Source organism: Rattus norvegicus, chromosome 11 (genome assembly GCF_036323735.1).
Source record: "Rattus norvegicus strain BN/NHsdMcwi chromosome 11, GRCr8, whole genome shotgun sequence".
Taxonomy (NCBI): Eukaryota; Metazoa; Chordata; class Mammalia; order Rodentia; family Muridae; genus Rattus; species Rattus norvegicus.
The window spans coordinates 9,581,190-9,608,990 of NC_086029.1; positions in this window are offsets into that span (position 1 = coordinate 9,581,190).

The following is a 27,801-nucleotide window of genomic DNA, read 5'->3' on the forward strand; positions in this document are numbered from 1 at the left end:
CTGTTCGGGATATAGAAAAATTTTCACGAATGGAATCAAAATTTCTAGGCGAATTCAGTGAGTTCCCAATGGCACATGCTTGTATGAGTTTGCTTTTCAATATCGAGCAACATTTTAAGGAACGGAATCCAAGTATCATGCTGAATTGAGTAGGTTCCCAATAGGATTCGCATATAATAAGCTTGTTATTCAAGATAGAGCAACGTTTTAACGAACTGAAACACTGTTTCTTTGTGAATTCAGTTAGTTCCTAGTAGCCTGCTCTTGTAATATGTGTACTTTTAAAGGTTTATAAAAATTTGGTGAGCCGAATCTGAGTAACATGGTGAATTCGGTTAGTTCCCAATAGGCCGCAGTAGTAATAAGTGGACTGCTCGGGATATAGAAAAATTTCCACGAATGAAATCAAAATTTCTAGGCGAATTCAGTGAGTTCCCAATGGGACATGCTTGTATGAGTTTGCTTTTCAATATCGAGCAACATTTTAAGGAACGGAATCCAAGTTCATGGTGAATTGAGTAGGTTCCCAATAGGATTCGCATGTAATAAGCTTGTTATTCAAGATAGAGCAACGTTTTAACGAACTGAAACACTGTTTCTTTGTGAATTCAGTTAGTTCCTAGTAGCCTGCTCTTGTAATATGTGTACTTTTAAAGGTTTATAAAAATTTGGTGAGCCGAATCTGAGTAACATGCTGAATTCGGTTAGTTCCCAGTAGGCCGCACTAGTAATAAGTGGACTGTTCGGGATATAGAAAAATTGTCACGAATGGAATCAAAATTTCTAGGCGAATTCAGTGAGTTCCCAATGGGACATGCTTGTATGAGTTTGCTTTTCTATATCGAGCAACATTTTAAGGAACGGAATCCAAGTATCATGGTGAATTGAGTAGGTTCCCAATAGGCTTCGCATGTAATAAGCTTGTTATTCAAGCTAGAGCAACGTTTTAACGAACTGAAACACTGTTTTTTGTGAATTCAGTTAGTTCCTAGTAGCCTGCTCTTGTAATATGTGTACTTTTAAAGGTTTATAAAAATTTGGTGAGCCGAATCTGTGTAACATGGTGAATTCGGTTAGTTCCCAGTAGGCCACAGTAGTAATAAGTGGACTGTTCGGGATATAGAAAAATTGTGACGAATGGAATCAAAATTTCTAGGCGAATTCAGTGAGTTCCCAATGGGACATGCTTGTATGAGTTTGCTTTTCAATATCGAGCAACATTTTAATGAACGGAATCCAAGTATCATGGTGAATTGAGTAGGTTCCCAATTGGATTGGCATGTAATAAGCTTGTTATTCAAGATAGAGCAACGTTTTAACGAACTGAAACACTGTTTCTTTGTGAATTCATTTAGTTCCTAGTAGCCTGCTCTTGTAATATGTGTACTTTTAAAGGTTTATAAAAATTTGGTGAGCTGAATCTGAGTAACATGGTGAATTCGGTTAGTTCCCAATAGGCCGCAGTAGTAATAAGTGGACTGTTCGGGATATAGAAAAATTTTCACGAATGGAATCAAAATTTCTAGGCGAATTCAGTGAGTTCCCAATGGGACATGCTTGTATGAGTTTGCTTTTCAATATCGAGCAACATTTTAAGGAACGGAATCCAAGTATCATGGTGAATTGAGTAGGTTCCCAATAGGATTCGCATGTAATAAGCTTGTTATTCAAGATAGAGCAACGTTTTAACGAACTGAAACACTGTTTCTTTGTGAATTCAGTTAGTTCCTAGTAGCCTGCTCTTGTAATACGTGTACTTTTAAAGGTTTATAAAAATTTGGTGAGCCGAATCTGAGTAACATGGTGAATTCGGTTAGTTCCCAATAGGCCGCAGTAGTAATAAGTGGACTGCTCGGGATATAGAAAAATTTCCACGAATGAAATCAAAATTTCTAGGCGAATTCAGTGAGTTCCCAATGGGACATGCTTGTATGAGTTTGCTTTTCAATATCGAGCAACATTTTAAGGAACGGAATCCAAGTTCATGGTGAATTGAGTAGGTTCCCAATAGGATTCGCATGTAATAAGCTTGTTATTCAAGATAGAGCAACGTTTTAACGAACTGAAACACTGTTTCTTTGTGAATTCAGTTAGTTCCTAGTAGCCTGCTCTTGTAATATGTGTACTTTTAAAGGTTTATAAAAATTTGGTGAGCCGAATCTGAGTAACATGCTGAATTCGGTTAGTTCCCAGTAGGCCGCACTAGTAATAAGTGGACTGTTCGGGATATAGAAAAATTGTCACGAATGGAATCAAAATTTCTAGGCGAATTCAGTGAGTTCCCAATGGGACATGCTTGTATGAGTTTGCTTTTCTATATCGAGCAACATTTTAAGGAACGGAATCCAAGTATCATGGTGAATTGAGTAGGTTCCCAATAGGCTTCGCATGTAATAAGCTTGTTATTCAAGCTAGAGCAACGTTTTAACGAACTGAAACACTGTTTCTTTGTGAATTCAGTTAGTTCCTAGTAGCCTGCTCTTGTAATATGTGTACTTTTAAAGGTTTATAAAAATTTGGTGAGCCGAATCTGAGTAACATGGTGAATTCGGTTAGTTCCCAGTAGGCCACAGTAGTAATAAGTGGACTGTTCGGGATATAGAAAAATTGTGACGAATGGAATCAAAATTTCTAGGCGAATTCAGTGAGTTCCCAATGGGACATGCTTGTATGAGTTTGCTTTTCAATATCGAGCAACATTTTAATGAACGGAATCCAAGTATCATGGTGAATTGAGTAGGTTCCCAATTGGATTGGCATGTAATAAGCTTGTTATTCAAGATAGAGCAACGTTTTAACGAACTGAAACACTGTTTCTTTGTGAATTCATTTAGTTCCTAGTAGCCTGCTCTTGTAATATGTGTACTTTTAAAGGTTTATAAAAATTTGGTGAGCCGAATCTGAGTAACATGGTGAATTCGGTTAGTTCCCAATAGGCCGCAGTAGTAATAAGTGGACTGTTCGGGATATAGAAAAATTTTCACGAATGGAATCAAAATTTCTAGGCGAATTCAGTGAGTTCCCAATGGGACATGCTTGTATGAGTTTGCTTTTCAATATCGAGCAACATTTTAAGGAACGGAATCCAAGTATCATGGTGAATTGAGTAGGTTCCCAATAGGATTCGCATGTAATAAGCTTGTTATTCAAGATAGAGCAACGTTTTAACGAACTGAAACACTGTTTCTTTGTGAATTCAGTTAGTTCCTAGTAGCCTGCTCTTGTAATACGTGTACTTTTAAAGGTTTATAAAAATTTGGTGAGCCGAATCTGAGTAACATGGTGAATTCGGTTAGTTCCCAATAAGCGGCAGTAGTAATAAGCGGTCTGTTCGGGATATAGAAAAATTGTCACGAATGGAATCAAAATTTCTAGGCGAATTCAGTGAGTTCCCAATGGGACATGCTTGTATGAGTTTGCTTTTCAATATCGAGCAACATTTTAAGGAACGAAATCCAAGTATCATGGTGAATTGAGTAGGTTCCCAAAAGGATTCGCATGTAATAAGCTTTTTATTCAAGATAGAGCAACGTTTTAACGAACTGAAACACTGTTTCTTTGTGAATTCAGTTAGTTCCTAGTAGCCTGCTCTTGTAATATGTGTACTTTTAAAGATTTATAAAAATTTGGTGAGCCGAACCTGAGTAACGTGGTGAATTCGGTTAGTTCCCAATAGGCCGTAGTAGTAATAAGTGGACTGTTCGGGATATAGAAAAATTGTCACGAATGGAATCAAAATTTCTAGGCGAATTCAGTGAGTTCCCAATGGGACATGCTTGTATGAGTTTGCTTTTCAATATCGAGCAACATTTTAAGGAACGGAATCCAAGTATCATGGTGAATTGAGTAGGTTCCCAATAGGATTCGCATGTAATAAGCTTGTTATTCAAGATAGAGCAACGTTTTAACGAACTGAAACACTGTTTCTTTGTGAATTCACTTAGATCCTAGTAGCCTGCTCTTGTAATATGTGTACTTTTAAAGGTTTATAAAAATTTGGTGAGCCGAATCTGAGTAACATGGTGAATTCGGTTAGTTCCCAATAGGCCGCAGTAGTAATAAGTCTACTGTTCGGGATATAGAAAAATTTTCACGAATGGAATCAAAATTTCTAGGCGAATTCAGTGAGTTCCCAATGGGACATGCTTGTATGAGTTTGCTTTTCAATATCGAGCAACATTTTAAGGAACGAAATCCAAGTATCATGGTGAATTGTGTAGGTTCCCACTAGGATTCGCATGTAATAAGCTTGTTATTCAAGATAGAGCAACGTTTTAACGAACTGAAACACTGTTTCTTTGTGAATTCAGTTAGTTCCTAGTAGCCTGCTCTTGTAATACGTGTACTTTTAAAGATTTATAAAAATTTGGTGAGCCGAATCTGAGTAACATGGTGAATTCGGTTAGTTCCCAATAGGCGGCAGTAGTAATAAGTGGACTGTTCGGGATATAGAAAAATTTTCACGAATGGAATCAAAATTTCTAGGCGAATTCATTGAGTTCCCAATGGGACATGCCTTTATGAGTTTGCTTTTCAATATCGAGCAACATTTTAAGGAACGAAATCTAAGTATCATGGTGAATTGTGTAGGTTCCCACTAGGATTCGCATGTAATAAGCTTGTTATTCAAGATAGAGCAACGTTTTAACGAACTGAAACACTGTTTCTTTGTGAATTCAGTTAGTTCCTAGTAGCCTGCTCTTGTAATATGTGTACTTTTAAAGATTTATAAAAATTTAGTGAGCCGAATCTGAGTAACATGGTGAATTCGGTTAGTTCCCAATAGGCGGCAGTAGTAATAAGTGGACTGTTCGGGATATAGAAAAATTTTCACGAATGGAATCAAAATTTCTAGGCGAATTCAGTGAGTTCCCAATGGGACATGCTTGTATGAGTTTGCTTTTCAATATCGAGCAACATTTTAAGGAACGGAATCCAGGTATCATGCTGAATTGAGTAGGTTCTTAATAGGATTCGCATGTAATAAGCTTGTTATTCAAGATAGAGCAACGTTTTAACGAACTGAAACACTGTTTCTTTGTGAATTCAGTTAGTTCCTAGTAGCCTGCTCTTGTAATATGTGTACTTTTAAAGGTTTATAAAAATTTGGTGAGCCGAATCTGAGTAACATGGTGAATTCGGTTAGTTCCCAATAGGCCGCAGTAGTAATAAGTGGACTGCTCGGGATATAGAAAAATTTCCACGAATGAAATCAAAATTTCTAGGCGAATTCAGTGAGTTCCCAATGGGACATGCTTGTATGAGTTTGCTTTTCAATATCGAGCAACATTTTAAGGAACGGAATCCAAGTTCATGGTGAATTGAGTAGGTTCCCAATAGGATTCGCATGTAATAAGCTTGTTATTCAAGATAGAGCAAAGATTTAACGAACTGAAACACTGTTTCTTTGTGAATTCAGTTAGTTCCTAGTAGCCTGCTCTTGTAATACGTGTACTTTTAAAGGTTTATAAAAATTTGGTGAGCCGAATCTGAGTAACATGCTGAATTCGGTTAGTTCCCAGTAGGCCGCACTAGTAATAAGTGGACTGTTCGGGATATAGAAAAATTGTCACGAATGGAATCAAAATTTCTAGGCGAATTCAGTGAGTTCCCAATGGGACATGCTTGTATGAGTTTGCTTTTCTATATCGAGCAACATTTTAAGGAACGGAATCCAAGTATCATGGTGAATTGAGTAGGTTCCCAATAGGCTTCGCATGTAATAAGCTTGTTATTCAAGATAGAGCAACGTTTTAACGAACTGAAACACTGTTTCTTTGTGAATTCAGTTAGTTCCTAGTAGCCTGCTCTTGTAATATGTGTACTTTTAAAGGTTTATAAAAATTTGGTGAGCCGAATCTGAGTAACATGGTGAATTCGGTTAGTTCCCAGTAGGCCACAGTAGTAATAAGTGGACTGTTCGGGATATAGAAAAATTTTCACGAATGGAATCAAAATTTCTAGGCGAATTCAGTGAGTTCCCAATGGGACATGCTTGTATGAGTTTGCTTTTCAATATCGAGCAACATTTTAAGGAACGGAATCCAAGTATCATGGTGAATTGAGTAGGTTCCCAATTGGATTCGCATGTAATAAGCTTGTTATTCAAGAAAGAGCAACGTTTTAAAGAACTGAAACACTGTTTCTTTGTGAATTCATTTAGTTCCTAGTAGCCTGCTCTTGTAATATGTGTACTTTTAAAGGTTTATAAAAATTTGGTGAGCCGAATCTGAGTTACATGGTGAATTCGGTTAGTTCCCAATAGGCGGCAGTAGTAATAAGTGGACTGTTCTTGATATAGAAAAATTTTCACGAATGGAATCAAAATTTCTAGGCGAATTCAGTGAGATCCCAATGGGACATGCCTTTATGAGTATGCTTTTCAATATCGAGCAACATTTTAAGGAACGAAATCTAAGTATCATGGTGAATTGTGTAGGTTCCCACTAGGATTCGCATGTAATAAGCTTGTTATTCAAGATAGAGCAACGTTTTAACGAACATAAACACTGTATCTTTGTGAATTCAGTTAGTTCCTAGTAGCCTGCTCTTGTAATATGTGTACTTTTAAAGATTTATAAAAATTTGGTGAGCCGAATCTGAGTAACATGGTGAATTCGGTTAGTTCCCAATAGGCCGCAGTAGTAATAAGTGGACTGTTCGGGATATAGAAAAATTTTCACGAATGGAATCAAAATTTCTAGGCGAATTCAGTGAGTTCCCAATGGCACATGCTTGTATGAGTTTGCTTTTCAATATCGAGCAACATTTTAAGGAACGGAATCCAAGTATCATGCTGAATTGAGTAGGTTCCCAATAGGATTCGCATATAATAAGCTTGTTATTCAAGATAGAGCAACGTTTTAACGAACTGAAACACTGTTTCTTTGTGAATTCAGTTAGTTCCTAGTAGCCTGCTCTTGTAATACGTGTACTTTTAAAGGTTTATAAAAATTTGGTGAGCCGAATCTGAGTAACATGGTGAATTCGGTTAGTTCCCAATAGGCCGCAGTAGTAATAAGTGGACTGCTCGGGATATAGAAAAATTTCCACGAATGAAATCAAAATTTCTAGGCGAATTCAGTGAGTTCCCAATGGGACATGCTTGTATGAGTTTGCTTTTCAATATCGAGCAACATTTTAAGGAACGGAATCCAAGTTCATGGTGAATTGAGTAGGTTCCCAATAGGATTCGCATGTAATAAGCTTGTTATTCAAGATAGAGCAACGTTTTAACGAACTGAAACACTGTTTCTTTGTGAATTCAGTTAGTTCCTAGTAGCCTGCTCTTGTAATATGTGTACTTTTAAAGGTTTATAAAAATTTGGTGAGCCGAATCTGAGTAACATGCTGAATTCGGTTAGTTCCCAGTAGGCCGCACTAGTAATAAGTGGACTGTTCGGGATATAGAAAAATTGTCACGAATGGAATCAAAATTTCTAGGCGAATTCAGTGAGTTCCCAATGGGACATGCTTGTATGAGTTTGCTTTTCTATATCGAGCAACATTTTAAGGAACGGAATCCAAGTATCATGGTGAATTGAGTAGGTTCCCAATAGGCTTCGCATGTAATAAGCTTGTTATTCAAGCTAGAGCAACGTTTTAACGAACTGAAACACTGTTTCTTTGTGAATTCAGTTAGTTCCTAGTAGCCTGCTCTTGTAATATGTGTACTTTTAAAGGTTTATAAAAATTTGGTGAGCCGAATCTGAGTAACATGGTGAATTCGGTTAGTTCCCAGTAGGCCACAGTAGTAATAAGTGGACTGTTCGGGATATAGAAAAATTGTGACGAATGGAATCAAAATTTCTAGGCGAATTCAGTGAGTTCCCAATGGGACATGCTTGTATGAGTTTGCTTTTCAATATCGAGCAACATTTTAATGAACGGAATCCAAGTATCATGGTGAATTGAGTAGGTTCCCAATAGGATTCGCATGTAATAAGCTTGTTATTCAAGATAGAGCAACGTTTTAACGAACTGAAACACTGTTTCTTTGTGAATTCATTTAGTTCCTAGTAGCCTGCTCTTGTAATATGTGTACTTTTAAAGGTTTATAAAAATTTGGTGAGCCGAATCTGAGTAACATGGTGAATTCGGTTAGTTCCCAATAGGCCGCAGTAGTAATAAGTGGACTGTTCGGGATATAGAAAAATTTTCACGAATGGAATCAAAATTTCTAGGCGAATTCAGTGAGTTCCCAATGGGACATGCTTGTATGAGTTTGCTTTTCAATATCGAGCAACATTTTAAGGAACGGAATCCAAGTATCATGGTGAATTGAGTAGGTTCCCAATAGGATTCGCATGTAATAAGCTTGTTATTCAAGATAGAGCAACGTTTTAACGAACTGAAACACTGTTTCTTTGTGAATTCAGTTAGTTCCTAGTAGCCTGCTCTTGTAATACGTGTACTTTTAAAGGTTTATAAAAATTTGGTGAGCCGAATCTGAGTAACATGGTGAATTCGGTTAGTTCCCAATAAGCGGCAGTAGTAATAAGCGGTCTGTTCGGGATATAGAAAAATTGTCACGAATGGAATCAAAATTTCTAGGCGAATTCAGTGAGTTCCCAATGGGACATGCTTGTATGAGTTTGCTTTTCAATATCGAGCAACATTTTAAGGAACGAAATCCAAGTATCATGGTGAATTGAGTAGGTTCCCAAAAGGATTCGCATGTAATAAGCTTTTTATTCAAGATAGAGCAACGTTTTAACGAACTGAAACACTGTTTCTTTGTGAATTCAGTTAGTTCCTAGTAGCCTGCTCTTGTAATATGTGTACTTTTAAAGATTTATAAAAATTTGGTGAGCCGAACCTGAGTAACGTGGTGAATTCGGTTAGTTCCCAATAGGCCGTAGTAGTAATAAGTGGACTGTTCGGGATATAGAAAAATTGTCACGAATGGAATCAAAATTTCTAGGCGAATTCAGTGAGTTCCCAATGGGACATGCTTGTATGAGTTTGCTTTTCAATATCGAGCAACATTTTAAGGAACGGAATCCAAGTATCATGGTGAATTGAGTAGGTTCCCAATAGGATTCGCATGTAATAAGCTTGTTATTCAAGATAGAGCAACGTTTTAACGAACTGAAACACTGTTTCTTTGTGAATTCACTTAGATCCTAGTAGCCTGCTCTTGTAATATGTGTACTTTTAAAGGTTTATAAAAATTTGGTGAGCCGAATCTGAGTAACATGGTGAATTCGGTTAGTTCCCAATAGGCCGCAGTAGTAATAAGTCTACTGTTCGGGATATAGAAAAATTTTCACGAATGGAATCAAAATTTCTAGGCGAATTCAGTGAGTTCCCAATGGGACATGCTTGTATGAGTTTGCTTTTCAATATCGAGCAACATTTTAAGGAACGAAATCCAAGTATCATGGTGAATTGTGTAGGTTCCCACTAGGATTCGCTTGTAATAAGCTTGTTATTCAAGATAGAGCAACGTTTTAACGAACTGAAACACTGTTTCTTTGTGAATTCAGTTAGTTCCTAGTAGCCTGCTCTTGTAATACGTGTACTTTTAAAGATTTATAAAAATTTGGTGAGCCGAATCTGAGTAACATGGTGAATTCGGTTAGTTCCCAATAGGCGGCAGTAGTAATAAGTGGACTGTTCGGGATATAGAAAAATTTTCACGAATGGAATCAAAATTTCTAGGCGAATTCATTGAGTTCCCAATGGGACATGCCTTTATGAGTTTGCTTTTCAATATCGAGCAACATTTTAAGGAACGAAATCTAAGTATCATGGTGAATTGTGTAGGTTCCCACTAGGATTCGCATGTAATAAGCTTGTTATTCAAGATAGAGCAACGTTTTAACGAACTGAAACACTGTTTCTTTGTGAATTCAGTTAGTTCCTAGTAGCCTGCTCTTGTAATATGTGTACTTTTAAAGATTTATAAAAATTTAGTGAGCCGAATCTGAGTAACATGGTGAATTCGGTTAGTTCCCAATAGGCGGCAGTAGTAATAAGTGGACTGTTCGGGATATAGAAAAATTTTCACGAATGGAATCAAAATTTCTAGGCGAATTCAGTGAGTTCCCAATGGGACATGCTTGTATGAGTTTGCTTTTCAATATCGAGCAACATTTTAAGGAACGGAATCCAGGTATCATGCTGAATTGAGTAGGTTCTTAATAGGATTCGCATGTAATAAGCTTGTTATTCAAGATAGAGCAACGTTTTAACGAACTGAAACACTGTTTCTTTGTGAATTCAGTTAGTTCCTAGTAGCCTGCTCTTGTAATATGTGTACTTTTAAAGGTTTATAAAAATTTGGTGAGCCGAATCTGAGTAACATGGTGAATTCGGTTAGTTCCCAATAGGCCGCAGTAGTAATAAGTGGACTGCTCGGGATATAGAAAAATTTCCACGAATGAAATCAAAATTTCTAGGCGAATTCAGTGAGTTCCCAATGGGACATGCTTGTATGAGTTTGCTTTTCAATATCGAGCAACATTTTAAGGAACGGAATCCAAGTTCATGGTGAATTGAGTAGGTTCCCAATAGGATTCGCATGTAATAAGCTTGTTATTCAAGATAGAGCAAAGATTTAACGAACTGAAACACTGTTTCTTTGTGAATTCAGTTAGTTCCTAGTAGCCTGCTCTTGTAATACGTGTACTTTTAAAGGTTTATAAAAATTTGGTGAGCCGAATCTGAGTAACATGCTGAATTCGGTTAGTTCCCAGTAGGCCGCACTAGTAATAAGTGGACTGTTCGGGATATAGAAAAATTGTCACGAATGGAATCAAAATTTCTAGGCGAATTCAGTGAGTTCCCAATGGGACATGCTTGTATGAGTTTGCTTTTCTATATCGAGCAACATTTTAAGGAACGGAATCCAAGTATCATGGTGAATTGAGTAGGTTCCCAATAGGCTTCGCATGTAATAAGCTTGTTATTCAAGATAGAGCAACGTTTTAACGAACTGAAACACTGTTTCTTTGTGAATTCAGTTAGTTCCTAGTAGCCTGCTCTTGTAATATGTGTACTTTTAAAGGTTTATAAAAATTTGGTGAGCCGAATCTGAGTAACATGGTGAATTCGGTTAGTTCCCAATAGGCCGCAGTAGTAATAAGTGGACTGCTCGGGATATAGAAAAATTTCCACGAATGAAATCAAAATTTCTAGGCGAATTCAGTGAGTTCCCAATGGGACATGCTTGTATGAGTTTGCTTTTCAATATCGAGCAACATTTTAAGGAACGGAATCCAAGTTCATGGTGAATTGAGTAGGTTCCCAATAGGATTCGCATGTAATAAGCTTGTTATTCAAGATAGAGCAACGTTTTAACGAACTGAAACACTGTTTCTTTGTGAATTCAGTTAGTTCCTAGTAGCCTGCTCTTGTAATATGTGTACTTTTAAAGGTTTATAAAAATTTGGTGAGCCGAATCTGAGTAACATGCTGAATTCGGTTAGTTCCCAGTAGGCCGCACTAGTAATAAGTGGACTGTTCGGGATATAGAAAAATTGTCACGAATGGAATCAAAATTTCTAGGCGAATTCAGTGAGTTCCCAATGGGACATGCTTGTATGAGTTTGCTTTTCTATATCGAGCAACATTTTAAGGAACGGAATCCAAGTATCATGGTGAATTGAGTAGGTTCCCAATAGGCTTCGCATGTAATAAGCTTGTTATTCAAGCTAGAGCAACGTTTTAACCAACTGAAACACTGTTTCTTTGTGAATTCAGTTAGTTCCTAGTAGCCTGCTCTTGTAATATGTGTACTTTTAAAGGTTTATAAAAATTTGGTGAGCCGAATCTGAGTAACATGGTGAATTCGGTTAGTTCCCAGTAGGCCACAGTAGTAATAAGTGGACTGTTCGGGATATAGAAAAATTGTGACGAATGGAATCAAAATTTCTAGGCGAATTCAGTGAGTTCCCAATGGGACATGCTTGTATGAGTTTGCTTTTCAATATCGAGCAACATTTTAATGAACGGAATCCAAGTATCATGGTGAATTGAGTAGGTTCCCAATTGGATTGGCATGTAATAAGCTTGTTATTCAAGATAGAGCAACGTTTTAACGAACTGAAACACTGTTTCTTTGTGAATTCATTTAGTTCCTAGTAGCCTGCTCTTGTAATATGTGTACTTTTAAAGGTTTATAAAAATTTGGTGAGCCGAATCTGAGTAACATGGTGAATTCGGTTAGTTCCCAATAGGCCGCAGTAGTAATAAGTGGACTGTTCGGGATATAGAAAAATTGTCACGAATGGAATCAAAATTTCTAGGCGAATTCAGTGAGTTCCCAATGGGACATGCTTGTATGAGTTTGCTTTTCAATATCGAGCAACATTTTAAGGAACGGAATCCAAGTATCATGGTGAATTGAGTAGGTTCCCAACAGGATTCGCATGTAATAAGCTTGTTATTCAAGATAGAGCAACGTTTTAACGAACTGAAACACTGTTTCTTTGTGAATTCAGTTAGTTCCTAGTAGCCTGCTCTTGTAATACGTGTACTTTTAAAGGTTTATAAAAATTTGGTGAGCCGAATCTGAGTAACATGGTGAATTCGGTTAGTTCCCAATAAGCGGCAGTAGTAATAAGCGGTCTGTTCGGGATATAGAAAAATTGTCACGAATGGAATCAAAATTTCTAGGCGAATTCAGTGAGTTCCCAATGGGACATGCTTGTATGAGTTTGCTTTTCAATATCGAGCAACATTTTAAGGAACGAAATCCAAGTATCATGGTGAATTGAGTAGGTTCCCAAAAGGATTCGCATGTAATAAGCTTTTTATTCAAGATAGAGCAACGTTTTAACGAACTGAAACACTGTTTCTTTGTGAATTCAGTTAGTTCCTAGTAGCCTGCTCTTGTAATATGTGTACTTTTAAAGATTTATAAAAATTTGGTGAGCCGAACCTGAGTAACGTGGTGAATTCGGTTAGTTCCCAATAGGCCGTAGTAGTAATAAGTGGACTGTTCGGGATATAGAAAAATTGTCACGAATGGAATCAAAATTTCTAGGCGAATTCAGTGAGTTCCCAATGGGACATGCTTGTATGAGTTTGCTTTTCAATATCGAGCAACATTTTAAGGAACGGAATCCAAGTATCATGGTGAATTGAGTAGGTTCTCAATAGGATTCGCATGTAATAAGCTTGTTATTCAAGATAGAGCAACGTTTTAACGAACTGAAACACTGTTTCTTTGTGAATTCACTTAGATCCTAGTAGCCTGCTCTTGTAATATGTGTACTTTTAAAGGTTTATAAAAATTTGGTGAGCCGAATCTGAGTAACATGGTGAATTCGGTTAGTTCCCAATAGGCCGCAGTAGTAATAAGTGGACTGTTCGGGATATAGAAAAATTTTCACGAATGGAATCAAAATTTCTAGGCGAATTCAGTGAGTTCCCAATGGGACATGCTTGTATGAGTTTGCTTTTCAATATCGAGCAACATTTTAAGGAACGAAATCCAAGTATCATGGTGAATTGTGTAGGTTCCCACTAGGATTCGCATGTAATAAGCTTGTTATTCAAGATAGAGCAACGTTTTAACGAACTGAAACACTGTTTCTTTGTGAATTCAGTTAGTTCCTAGTAGCCTGCTCTTGTAATACGTGTACTTTTAAAGATTTATAAAAATTTGGTGAGCCGAATCTGAGTAACATGGTGAATTCGGTTAGTTCCCAATAGGCGGCAGTAGTAATAAGTGGACTGTTCGGGATATAGAAAAATTTTCACGAATGGAATCAAAATTTCTAGGCGAATTCAGTGAGTTCCCAATGGGACATGCCTTTATGAGTTTGCTTTTCAATATCGAGCAACATTTTAAGGAACGAAATCTAAGTATCATGGTGAATTGTGTAGGTTCCCACTAGGATTCGCATGTAATAAGCTTGTTATTCAAGATAGAGCAACGTTTTAACGAACTGAAACACTGTTTCTTTGTGAATTCAGTTAGTTCCTAGTAGCCTGCTCTTGTAATATGTGTACTTTTAAAGATTTATAAAAATTTGGTGAGCCGAATCTGAGTAACATGGTGAATTCGGTTAGTTCCCAATAGGCGGCAGTAGTAATAAGTGGACTGTTCGGGATATAGAAAAATTTTCACGAATGGAATCAAAATTTCTAGGCGAATTCAGTGAGTTCCCAATGGGACATGCTTGTATGAGTTTGCTTTTCAATATCGAGCAACATTTTAAGGAACGGAATCCAAGTATCATGCTGAATTGAGTAGGTTCCCAATAGGATTCGCATGTAATAAGCTTGTTATTCAAGATAGAGCAACGTTTTAACGAACTGAAAAACTGTTTCTTTGTGAATTCAGTTAGTTCCTAGTAGCCTGCTCTTGTAATATGTGTACTTTTAAAGATTTATAACAATTTGGTGAGCCGAATCTGAGTAACATGGTGAATTCGGTTAGTTCCCAATAGGCCGCAGTAGTAATAAGTGGACTGCTCGGGATATAGAAAAATTTCCACGAATGAAATCAAAATTTCTAGGCGAATTCAGTGAGTTCCCAATGGGACATGCTTGTATGAGTTTGCTTTTCAATATCGAGCAACATTTTAAGGAACGGAATCCAAGTTCATGGTGAATTGAGTAGGTTCCCAATAGGATTCGCATGTAATAAGCTTGTTATTCAAGATAGAGCAAAGATTTAACGAACTGAAACACTGTTTCTTTGTGAATTCAGTTAGTTCCTAGTAGCCTGCTCTTGTAATACGTGTACTTTTAAAGGTTTATAAAAATTTGGTGAGCCGAATCTGAGTAACATGCTGAATTCGGTTAGTTCCCAGTAGGCCGCACTAGTAATAAGTGGACTGTTCGGGATATAGAAAAATTGTCACGAATGGAATCAAAATTTCTAGGCGAATTCAGTGAGTTCCCAATGGGACATGCTTGTATGAGTTTGCTTTTCTATATCAGCAACATTTTAAGGAACGGAATCCAAGTATCATGGTGAATTGAGTAGGTTCCCAGTAGGATTCGCAAGTAATAAGCTTGTTATTCAAGATAGAGCAACGTTTTAACGAACTGAAACACTGTTTCTTTGTGAATTCAGTTAGTTCCTAGTAGCCTGCTCTTGTAATATGTGTACTTTTAAAGGTTTATAAAAATTTGGTGAGCCGAAGCTGAGTAACATGGTGAATTCGGTTAGTTCCCAATAGGCCGCAGTAGTAATAAGTGGACTGTTCGGGATATAGAAAAATTTTCACGAATGGAATCAAAATTTCTAGGCGAATTCAGTGAGTTCCCAATGGGAAATGCTTGTATGAGTTTGCTTTTCAATATCGAGCAACATTTTAAGGAACGGAATCCAAGTATCATGGTGAATTGAGTAGGTTCCCAATAGGATTCGCATATAATAAGCTTGTTATTCAAGATAGAGCAACGTTTTAACGAACTGAAACACTGTTTCTTTGTGAATTCAGTTAGTTCCTAGTAGCCTGCTCTTGTAATACGTGTACTTTTAAAGGTTTATAAAAATTTGGTGAGCCGAATCTGAGTAACATGGTGAATTCTGTTAGTTCCCAATAAGCGGCAGTAGTAATAAGCGGACTGTTCGGGATATAGAAAAATTGTCACGAATGGAATCAAAATTTCTAGGCGAATTCAGTGAGTTCCCAATGGGACATGCTTGTATGAGTTTGCTTTTCAATATCGAGCAACATTTTAAGGAACGGAATCCAAGTATCATGGTGAATTGAGTAGGTTCCCAAAAGGATTCGCATGTAATAAGCTGTTTATTCAAGATAGAGCAACGTTTTAACGAACTGAAACACTGTTTCTTTGTGAATTCAGTTAGTTCCTAGTAGCCTGCTCTTGTAATATGTGTACTTTTAAAGATTTATAAAAATTTGGTGAGCCGAACCTGAGTACGTGGTGAATTAGGTTAGTTCCCAATAGGCCGTAGTAGTAATAAGTGGACTGTTCGGGATATAGAAAAATTGTCACGAATGGAATCAAAATTTCTAGGCGAATTCAGTGAGTTCCCAATGGGACATGCTTGTATGAGTTTGCTTTTCAATATCGAGCAACATTTTAAGGAACGGAATCCAAGTATCATGGTGAATTGAGTAGGTTCCCAATAGGATTCGCATGTAATAAGCTTGTTATTCAAGATAGAGCAACGTTTTAACGAACTGAAACACTGTTTCTTTGTGAATTCAGTTAGATCCTAGTAGCCTGCTCTTGTAATATGTGTACTTTTAAAGGTTTATAAAAATTTGGTGAGCCGAATCTGAGTAACATGGTGAATTCGGTTAGTTCCCAATAGGCCGCAGTAGTAATAAGTGGACTGTTCGGGATATAGAAAAATTTTCACGAATGGAATCAAAATTTCTAGGCGAATTCAGTGAGTTCCCAATGGGACATGCTTGTATGAGTTTGCTTTTCAATATCGAGCAACATTTTAAGGAACGGAATCCAAGTATCATGGTGAATTGTGTAGGTTCCCACTAGGATTCGCATGTAATAAGCTTGTTATTCAAGATAGAGCAACGTTTTAACGAACTGAAACACTGTTTCTTTGTGAATTCAGTTAGTTCCTAGTAGCCTGCTCTTGTAATATGTGTACTTTTAAAGATTTATAAAAATTTGGTGAGCCGAATCTGAGTTACATGGTGAATTCGGTTAGTTCCCAATAGGCGGCAGTAGTAATAAGTGGACTGTTCTTGATATAGAAAAATTTTCACGAATGGAATCAAAATTTCTAGGCGAATTCAGTGAGATCCCAATGGGACATGCCTTTATGAGTATGCTTTTCAATATCGAGCAACATTTTAAGGAACGAAATCTAAGTATCATGGTGAATTGTGTAGGTTCCCACTAGGATTCGCATGTAATAAGCTTGTTATTCAAGATAGAGCAACGTTTTAACGAACATAAACACTGTATCTTTGTGAATTCAGTTAGTTCCTAGTAGCCTGCTCTTGTAATATGTGTACTTTTAAAGATTTATAAAAATTTGGTGAGCCGAATCTGAGTAACATGGTGAATTCGGTTAGTTCCCAATAGGCCGCAGTAGTAATAAGTGGACTGTTCGGGATATAGAAAAATTTTCACGAATGGAATCAAAATTTCTAGGCGAATTCAGTGAGTTCCCAATGGCACATGCTTGTATGAGTTTGCTTTTCAATATCGAGCAACATTTTAAGGAACGGAATCCAAGTATCATGCTGAATTGAGTAGGTTCCCAATAGGATTCGCATATAATAAGCTTGTTATTCAAGATAGAGCAACGTTTTAACGAACTGAAACACTGTTTCTTTGTGAATTCAGTTAGTTCCTAGTAGCCTGCTCTTGTAATATGTGTACTTTTAAAGGTTTATAAAAATTTGGTGAGCCGAATCTGAGTAACATGGTGAATTCGGTTAGTTCCCAATAGGCCGCAGTAGTAATAAGTGGACTGCTCGGGATATAGAAAAATTTCCACGAATGAAATCAAAATTTCTAGGCGAATTCAGTGAGTTCCCAATGGGACATGCTTGTATGAGTTTGCTTTTCAATATCGAGCAACATTTTAAGGAACGGAATCCAAGTTCATGGTGAATTGAGTAGGTTCCCAATAGGATTCGCATGTAATAAGCTTGTTATTCAAGATAGAGCAACGTTTTAACGAACTGAAACACTGTTTCTTTGTGAATTCAGTTAGTTCCTAGTAGCCTGCTCTTGTAATATGTGTACTTTTAAAGGTTTATAAAAATTTGGTGAGCCGAATCTGAGTAACATGCTGAATTCGGTTAGTTCCCAGTAGGCCGCACTAGTAATAAGTGGACTGTTCGGGATATAGAAAAATTGTCACGAATGGAATCAAAATTTCTAGGCGAATTCAGTGAGTTCCCAATGGGACATGCTTGTATGAGTTTGCTTTTCTATATCGAGCAACATTTTAAGGAACGGAATCCAAGTATCATGGTGAATTGAGTAGGTTCCCAATAGGCTTCGCATGTAATAAGCTTGTTATTCAAGCTAGAGCAACGTTTTAACGAACTGAAACACTGTTTCTTTGTGAATTCAGTTAGTTCCTAGTAGCCTGCTCTTGTAATATGTGTACTTTTAAAGGTTTATAAAAATTTGGTGAGCCGAATCTGAGTAACATGGTGAATTCGGTTAGTTCCCAGTAGGCCACAGTAGTAATAAGTGGACTGTTCGGGATATAGAAAAATTGTGACGAATGGAATCAAAATTTCTAGGCGAATTCAGTGAGTTCCCAATGGGACATGCTTGTATGAGTTTGCTTTTCAATATCGAGCAACATTTTAATGAACGGAATCCAAGTATCATGGTGAATTGAGTAGGTTCCCAATTGGATTGGCATGTAATAAGCTTGTTATTCAAGATAGAGCAACGTTTTAACGAACTGAAACACTGTTTCTTTGTGAATTCATTTAGTTCCTAGTAGCCTGCTCTTGTAATATGTGTACTTTTAAAGGTTTATAAAAATTTGGTGAGCCGAATCTGAGTAACATGGTGAATTCGGTTAGTTCCCAATAGGCCGCAGTAGTAATAAGTGGACTGTTCGGGATATAGAAAAATTTTCACGAATGGAATCAAAATTTCTAGGCGAATTCAGTGAGTTCCCAATGGGACATGCTTGTATGAGTTTGCTTTTCAATATCGAGCAACATTTTAAGGAACGGAATCCAAGTATCATGGTGAATTGAGTAGGTTCCCAATAGGATTCGCATGTAATAAGCTTGTTATTCAAGATAGAGCAACGTTTTAACGAACTGAAACACTGTTTCTTTGTGAATTCAGTTAGTTCCTAGTAGCCTGCTCTTGTAATACGTGTACTTTTAAAGGTTTATAAAAATTTGGTGAGCCGAATCTGAGTAACATGGTGAATTCGGTTAGTTCCCAATAAGCGGCAGTAGTAATAAGCGGTCTGTTCGGGATATAGAAAAATTGTCACGAATGGAATCAAAATTTCTAGGCGAATTCAGTGAGTTCCCAATGGGACATGCTTGTATGAGTTTGCTTTTCAATATCGAGCAACATTTTAAGGAACGAAATCCAAGTATCATGGTGAATTGAGTAGGTTCCCAAAAGGATTCGCATGTAATAAGCTTTTTATTCAAGATAGAGCAACGTTTTAACGAACTGAAACACTGTTTCTTTGTGAATTCAGTTAGTTCCTAGTAGCCTGCTCTTGTAATACGTGTACTTTTAAAGATTTATAAAAATTTGGTGAGCCGAACCTGAGTAACGTGGTGAATTCGGTTAGTTCCCAATAGGCCGTAGTAGTAATAAGTGGACTGTTCGGGATATAGAAAAATTGTCACGAATGGAATCAAAATTTCTAGGCGAATTCAGTGAGTTCCCAATGGGACATGCTTGTATGAGTTTGCTTTTCAATATCGAGCAACATTTTAAGGAACGGAATCCAAGTATCATGGTGAATTGAGTAGGTTCCCAATAGGATTCGCATGTAATAAGCTTGTTATTCAAGATAGAGCAACGTTTTAACGAACTGAAACACTGTTTCTTTGTGAATTCACTTAGATCCTAGTAGCCTGCTCTTGTAATATGTGTACTTTTAAAGGTTTATAAAAATTTGGTGAGCCGAATCTGAGTAACATGGTGAATTCGGTTAGTTCCCAATAGGCCGCAGTAGTAATAAGTGGACTGTTCGGGATATAGAAAAATTTTCACGAATGGAATCAAAATTTCTAGGCGAATTCAGTGAGTTCCCAATGGGACATGCTTGTATGAGTTTGCTTTTCAATATCGAGCAACATTTTAAGGAACGAAATCCAAGTATCATGGTGAATTGTGTAGGTTCCCACTAGGATTCGCATGTAATAAGCTTGTTATTCAAGATAGAGCAACGTTTTAACGAACTGAAACACTGTTTCTTTGTGAATTCAGTTAGTTCCTAGTAGCCTGCTCTTGTAATACGTGTACTTTTAAAGATTTATAAAAATTTGGTGAGCCGAATCTGAGTAACATGGTGAATTCGGTTAGTTCCCAATAGGCGGCAGTAGTAATAAGTGGACTGTTCGGGATATAGAAAAATTTTCACGAATGGAATCAAAATTTCTAGGCGAATTCATTGAGTTCCCAATGGGACATGCCTTTATGAGTTTGCTTTTCAATATCGAGCAACATTTTAAGGAACGAAATCTAAGTATCATGGTGAATTGTGTAGGTTCCCACTAGGATTCGCATGTAATAAGCTTGTTATTCAAGATAGAGCAACGTTTTAACGAACTGAAACACTGTTTCTTTGTGAATTCAGTTAGTTCCTAGTAGCCTGCTCTTGTAATATGTGTACTTTTAAAGATTTATAAAAATTTGGTGAGCCGAATCTGAGTAACATGGTGAATTCGGTTAGTTCCCAATAGGCGGCAGTAGTAATAAGTGGACTGTTCGGGATATAGAAAAATTTTCACGAATGGAATCAAAATTTCTAGGCGAATTCAGTGAGTTCCCAATGGGACATGCTTGTATGAGTTTGCTTTTCAATATCGAGCAACATTTTAAGGAACGGAATCCAGGTATCATGCTGAATTGAGTAGGTTCCCAATAGGATTCGCATGTAATAAGCTTGTTATTCAAGATAGAGCAACGTTTTAACGAACTGAAACACTGTTTCTTTGTGAATTCAGTTAGTTCCTAGTAGCCTGCTCTTGTAATATGTGTACTTTTAAAGGTTTATAAAAATTTGGTGAGCCGAATCTGAGTAACATGGTGAATTCGGTTAGTTCCCAATAGGCCATAGCAGTAGTAATAAGTGGACTGCTCGGGATATAGAAAAATTTCCACGAATGAAATCAAAATTTCTAGGCGAATTCAGTGAGTTCCCAATGGGACATGCTTGTATGAGTTTGCTTTTCAATATCGAGCAACATTTTAAGGAACGGAATCCAAGTTCATGGTGAATTGAGTAGGTTCCCAATAGGATTCGCATGTAATAAGCTTGTTATTCAAGATAGAGCAAAGATTTAACGAACTGAAACACTGTTTCTTTGTGAATTCAGTTAGTTCCTAGTAGCCTGCTCTTGTAATACGTGTACTTTTAAAGGTTTATAAAAATTTGGTGAGCCGAATCTGAGTAACATGCTGAATTCGGTTAGTTCCCAGTAGGCCGCACTAGTAATAAGTGGACTGTTCGGGATATAGAAAAATTGTCACGAATGGAATCAAAATTTCTAGGCGAATTCAGTGAGTTCCCAATGGGACATGCTTGTATGAGTTTGCTTTTCTATATCGAGCAACATTTTAAGGAACGGAATCCAAGTATCATGGTGAATTGAGTAGGTTCCCAATAGGCTTCGCATGTAATAAGCTTGTTATTCAAGATAGAGCAACGTTTTAACGAACTGAAACACTGTTTCTTTGTGAATTCAGTTAGTTCCTAGTAGCCTGCTCTTGTAATATGTGTACTTTTAAAGGTTTATAAAAATTTGGTGAGCCGAATCTGAGTAACATGGTGAATTCGGTTAGTTCCCAGTAGGCCACAGTAGTAATAAGTGGACTGTTCGGGATATAGAAAAATTTTCACGAATGGAATCAAAATTTCTAGGCGAATTCAGTGAGTTCCCAATGGGACATGCTTGTATGAGTTTGCTTTTCAATATCGAGCAACATTTTAAGGAACGGAATCCAAGTATCATGGTGAATTGAGTAGGTTCCCAATTGGATTCGCATGTAATAAGCTTGTTATTCAAGAAAGAGCAACGTTTTAAAGAACTGAAACACTGTTTCTTTGTGAATTCATTTAGTTCCTAGTAGCCTGCTCTTGTAATATGTGTACTTTTAAAGGTTTATAAAAATTTGGTGAGCCGAATCTGAGTAACATGGTGAATTCGGTTAGTTCCCAATAGGCGGCAGTAGTAATAAGTGGACTGTTCGGGATATAGAAAAATTTTCACGAATGGAATCAAAATTTCTAGGCGAATTCAGTGAGTTCCCAATGGGACATGCCTTTATGAGTTTGCTTTTCAATATCGAGCAACATTTTAAGGAACGAAATCTAAGTATCATGGTGAATTGTGTAGGTTCCCACTAGGATTCGCATGTAATAAGCTTGTTATTCAAGATAGAGCAACGTTTTAACGAACTGAAACACTGTTTCTTTGTGAATTCAGTTAGTTCCTAGTAGCCTGCTCTTGTAATATGTGTACTTTTAAAGGTTTATAAAAATTTGGTGAGCCGAATCTGAGTAACATGGTGAATTCGGTTAGTTCCCAATAGGCCGCAGTAGTAATAAGTGGACTGCTCGGGATATAGAAAAATTTCCACGAATGAAATCAAAATTTCTAGGCGAATTCAGTGAGTTCCCAATGGGACATGCTTGTATGAGTTTGCTTTTCAATATCGAGCAACATTTTAAGGAACGGAATCCAAGTTCATGGTGAATTGAGTAGGTTCCCAATAGGATTAGCATGTAATAAGCTTGTTATTCAAGATAGAGCAAAGATTTAACGAACTGAAACACTGTTTCTTTGTGAATTCAGTTAGTTCCTAGTAGCCTGCTCTTGTAATACGTGTACTTTTAAAGGTTTATAAAAATTTGGTGAGCCGAATCTGAGTAACATGCTGAATTCGGTTAGTTCCCAGTAGGCCGCACTAGTAATAAGTGGACTGTTCGGGATATAGAAAAATTGTCACGAATGGAATCAAAATTTCTAGGCGAATTCAGTGAGTTCCCAATGGGACATGCTTGTATGAGTTTGCTTTTCTATATCGAGCAACATTTTAAGGAACGGAATCCAAGTATCATGGTGAATTGAGTAGGTTCCCAATAGGCTTCGCATGTAATAAGCTTGTTATTCAAGATAGAGCAACGTTTTAACGAACTGAAACACTGTTTCTTTGTGAATTCAGTTAGTTCCTAGTAGCCTGCTCTTGTAATATGTGTACTTTTAAAGGTTTATAAAAATTTGGTGAGCCGAATCTGAGTAACATGGTGAATTCGGTTAGTTCCCAGTAGGCCACAGTAGTAATAAGTGGACTGTTCGGGATATAGAAAAATTTTCACGAATGGAATCAAAATTTCTAGGCGAATTCAGTGAGTTCCCAATGGGACATGCTTGTATGAGTTTGCTTTTCAATATCGAGCAACATTTTAAGGAACGGAATCCAAGTATCATGGTGAATTGAGTAGGTTCCCAATTGGATTCGCATGTAATAAGCTTGTTATTCAAGAAAGAGCAACGTTTTAAAGAACTGAAACACTGTTTCTTTGTGAATTCATTTAGTTCCTAGTAGCCTGCTCTTGTAATATGTGTACTTTTAAAGGTTTATAAAAATTTGGTGAGCCGAATCTGAGTAACATGGTGAATTCGGTTAGTTCCCAATAGGCGGCAGTAGTAATAAGTGGACTGTTCGGGATATAGAAAAATTTTCACGAATGGAATCAAAATTTCTAGGCGAATTCAGTGAGTTCCCAATGGGACATGCCTTTATGAGTTTGCTTTTCAATATCGAGCAACATTTTAAGGAACGAAATCTAAGTATCATGGTGAATTGTGTAGGTTCCCACTAGGATTCGCATGTAATAAGCTTGTTATTCAAGATAGAGCAACGTTTTAACGAACTGAAACACTGTTTCTTTGTGAATTCAGTTAGTTCCTAGTAGCCTGCTCTTGTAATATGTGTACTTTTAAAGGTTTATAAAAATTTGGTGAGCCGAATCTGAGTAACATGGTGAATTCGGTTAGTTCCCAATAGGCCGCAGTAGTAATAAGTGGACTGCTCGGGATATAGAAAAATTTCCACGAATGAAATCAAAATTTCTAGGCGAATTCAGTGAGTTCCCAATGGGACATGCTTGTATGAGTTTGCTTTTCAATATAGAGCAACATTTTAAGGAACGGAATCCAAGTTCATGGTGAATTGAGTAGGTTCCCAATAGGATTCGCATGTAATAAGCTTGTTATTCAAGATAGAGCAAGGATTTAACGAACTGAAACACTGTTTCTTTGTGAATTCAGTTAGTTCCTAGTAGCCTGCTCTTGTAATATGTGTACTTTTAAAGGTTTATAAAAATTTGGTGAGCCGAATCTGAGTAACATGCTGAATTCGGTTAGTTCCCAGTAGGCCGCACTAGTAATAAGTGGACTGTTCGGGATATAGAAAAATTGTCACGAATGGAATCAAAATTTCTAGGCGAATTCAGTGAGTTCCCAATGGGACATGCTTGTATGAGTTTGCTTTTCTATATCGAGCAACATTTTAAGGAACGGAATCCAAGTATCATGGTGAATTGAGTAGGTTCCCAATAGGCTTCGCATGTAATAAGCTTGTTATTCAAGATAGAGCAACGTTTTAACGAACTGAAACACTGTTTCTTTGTGAATTCATTTAGTTCCTAGTAGCCTGCTCTTGTAATATGTGTACTTTTAAAGGTTTATAAAAATTTGGTGAGCCGAATCTGAGTAACATGGTGAATTCGGTTAGTTCCCAATAGGCCGCAGTAGTAATAAGTGGACTGTTCGGGATATAGAAAAATTTTCACGAATGGAATCAAAATTTCTAGGCGAATTCAGTGAGTTCCCAATGGGACATGCTTGTATGAGTTTGCTTTTCAATATCGAGCAACATTTTAAGGAACGGAATCCAAGTATCATGGTGAATTGAGTAGGTTCCCAATAGGATTCGCATGTAATAAGCTTGTTATTCAAGATAGAGCAACGTTTTAACGAACTGAAACACTGTTTCTTTGTGAATTCACTTAGATCCTAGTAGCCTGCTCTTGTAATATGTGTACTTTTAAAGGTTTATAAAAATTTGGTGAGCCGAATCTGAGTAACATGGTGAATTCGGTTAGTTCCCAATAGGCCGCAGTAGTAATAAGTGGACTGTTCGGGATATAGAAAAATTTTCACGAATGGAATCAAAATTTCTAGGCGAATTCAGTGAGTTCCCAATGGGACATGCTTGTATGAGTTTGCTTTTCAATATCGAGCAACATTTTAAGGAACGAAATCCAAGTATCATGGTGAATTGTGTAGGTTCCCACTAGGATTCGCATGTAATAAGCTTGTTATTCAAGATAGAGCAACGTTTTAACGAACTGAAACACTGTTTCTTTGTGAATTCAGTTAGTTCCTAGTAGCCTGCTCTTGTAATACGTGTACTTTTAAAGATTTATAAAAATTTGGTGAGCCGAATCTGAGTAACATGGTGAATTCGGTTAGTTCCCAATAGGCGGCAGTAGTAATAAGTGGACTGTTCGGGATATAGAAAAATTTTCACGAATGGAATCAAAATTTCTAGGCGAATTCATTGAGTTCCCAATGGGACATGCCTTTATGAGTTTGCTTTTCAATATCGAGCAACATTTTAAGGAACGAAATCTAAGTATCATGGTGAATTGTGTAGGTTCCCACTAGGATTCGCATGTAATAAGCTTGTTATTCAAGATAGAGCAACGTTTTAACGAACTGAAACACTGTTTCTTTGTGAATTCAGTTAGTTCCTAGTAGCCTGCTCTTGTAATATGTGTACTTTTAAAGATTTATAAAAATTTGGTGAGCCGAATCTGAGTAACATGGTGAATTCGGTTAGTTCCCAATAGGCGGCAGTAGTAATAAGTGGACTGTTCGGGATATAGAAAAATTTTCACGAATGGAATCAAAATTTCTAGGCGAATTCAGTGAGTTCCCAATGGGACATGCTTGTATGAGTTTGCTTTTCAATATCGAGCAACATTTTAAGGAACGGAATCCAGGTATCATGCTGAATTGAGTAGGTTCCCAATAGGATTCGCATGTAATAAGCTTGTTATTCAAGATAGAGCAACGTTTTAACGAACTGAAACACTGTTTCTTTGTGAATTCAGTTAGTTCCTAGTAGCCTGCTCTTGTAATATGTGTACTTTTAAAGGTTTATAAAAATTTGGTGAGCCGAATCTGAGTAACATGGTGAATTCGGTTAGTTCCCAATAGGCCGCAGTAGTAATAAGTGGACTGCTCGGGATATAGAAAAATTTCCACGAATGAAATCAAAATTTCTAGGCGAATTCAGTGAGTTCCCAATGGGACATGCTTGTATGAGTTTGCTTTTCAATATCGAGCAACATTTTAAGGAACGGAATCCAAGTTCATGGTGAATTGAGTAGGTTCCCAATAGGATTCGCATGTAATAAGCTTGTTATTCAAGATAGAGCAAAGATTTAACGAACTGAAACACTGTTTCTTTGTGAATTCAGTTAGTTCCTAGTAGCCTGCTCTTGTAATACGTGTACTTTTAAAGGTTTATAAAAATTTGGTGAGCCGAATCTGAGTAACATGCTGAATTCGGTTAGTTCCCAGTAGGCCGCACTAGTAATAAGTGGACTGTTCGGGATATAGAAAAATTGTCACGAATGGAATCAAAATTTCTAGGCGAATTCAGTGAGTTCCCAATGGGACATGCTTGTATGAGTTTGCTTTTCTATATCGAGCAACATTTTAAGGAACGGAATCCAAGTATCATGGTGAATTGAGTAGGTTCCCAATAGGCTTCGCATGTAATAAGCTTGTTATTCAAGATAGAGCAACGTTTTAACGAACTGAAACACTGTTTCTTTGTGAATTCAGTTAGTTCCTAGTAGCCTGCTCTTGTAATATGTGTACTTTTAAAGGTTTATAAAAATTTGGTGAGCCGAATCTGAGTAACATGGTGAATTCGGTTAGTTCCCAGTAGGCCACAGTAGTAATAAGTGGACTGTTCGGGATATAGAAAAATTTTCACGAATGGAATCAAAATTTCTAGGCGAATTCAGTGAGTTCCCAATGGGACATGCTTGTATGAGTTTGCTTTTCAATATCGAGCAACATTTTAAGGAACGGAATCCAAGTATCATGGTGAATTGAGTAGGTTCCCAATTGGATTCGCATGTAATAAGCTTGTTATTCAAGAAAGAGCAACGTTTTAAAGAACTGAAACACTGTTTCTTTGTGAATTCATTTAGTTCCTAGTAGCCTGCTCTTGTAATATGTGTACTTTTAAAGGTTTATAAAAATTTGGTGAGCCGAATCTGAGTAACATGGTGAATTCGGTTAGTTCCCAATAGGCGGCAGTAGTAATAAGTGGACTGTTCGGGATATAGAAAAATTTTCACGAATGGAATCAAAATTTCTAGGCGAATTCAGTGAGTTCCCAATGGGACATGCCTTTATGAGTTTGCTTTTCAATATCGAGCAACATTTTAAGGAACGAAATCTAAGTATCATGGTGAATTGTGTAGGTTCCCACTAGGATTCGCATGTAATAAGCTTGTTATTCAAGATAGAGCAACGTTTTAACGAACTGAAACACTGTTTCTTTGTGAATTCAGTTAGTTCCTAGTAGCCTGCTCTTGTAATATGTGTACTTTTAAAGGTTTATAAAAATTTGGTGAGCCGAATCTGAGTAACATGGTGAATTCGGTTAGTTCCCAATAGGCCGCAGTAGTAATAAGTGGACTGCTCGGGATATAGAAAAATTTCCACGAATGAAATCAAAATTTCTAGGCGAATTCAGTGAGTTCCCAATGGGACATGCTTGTATGAGTTTGCTTTTCAATATAGAGCAACATTTTAAGGAACGGAATCCAAGTTCATGGTGAATTGAGTAGGTTCCCAATAGGATTCGCATGTAATAAGCTTGTTATTCAAGATAGAGCAAGGATTTAACGAACTGAAACACTGTTTCTTTGTGAATTCAGTTAGTTCCTAGTAGCCTGCTCTTGTAATATGTGTACTTTTAAAGGTTTATAAAAATTTGGTGAGCCGAATCTGAGTAACATGCTGAATTCGGTTAGTTCCCAGTAGGCCGCACTAGTAATAAGTGGACTGTTCGGGATATAGAAAAATTGTCACGAATGGAATCAAAATTTCTAGGCGAATTCAGTGAGTT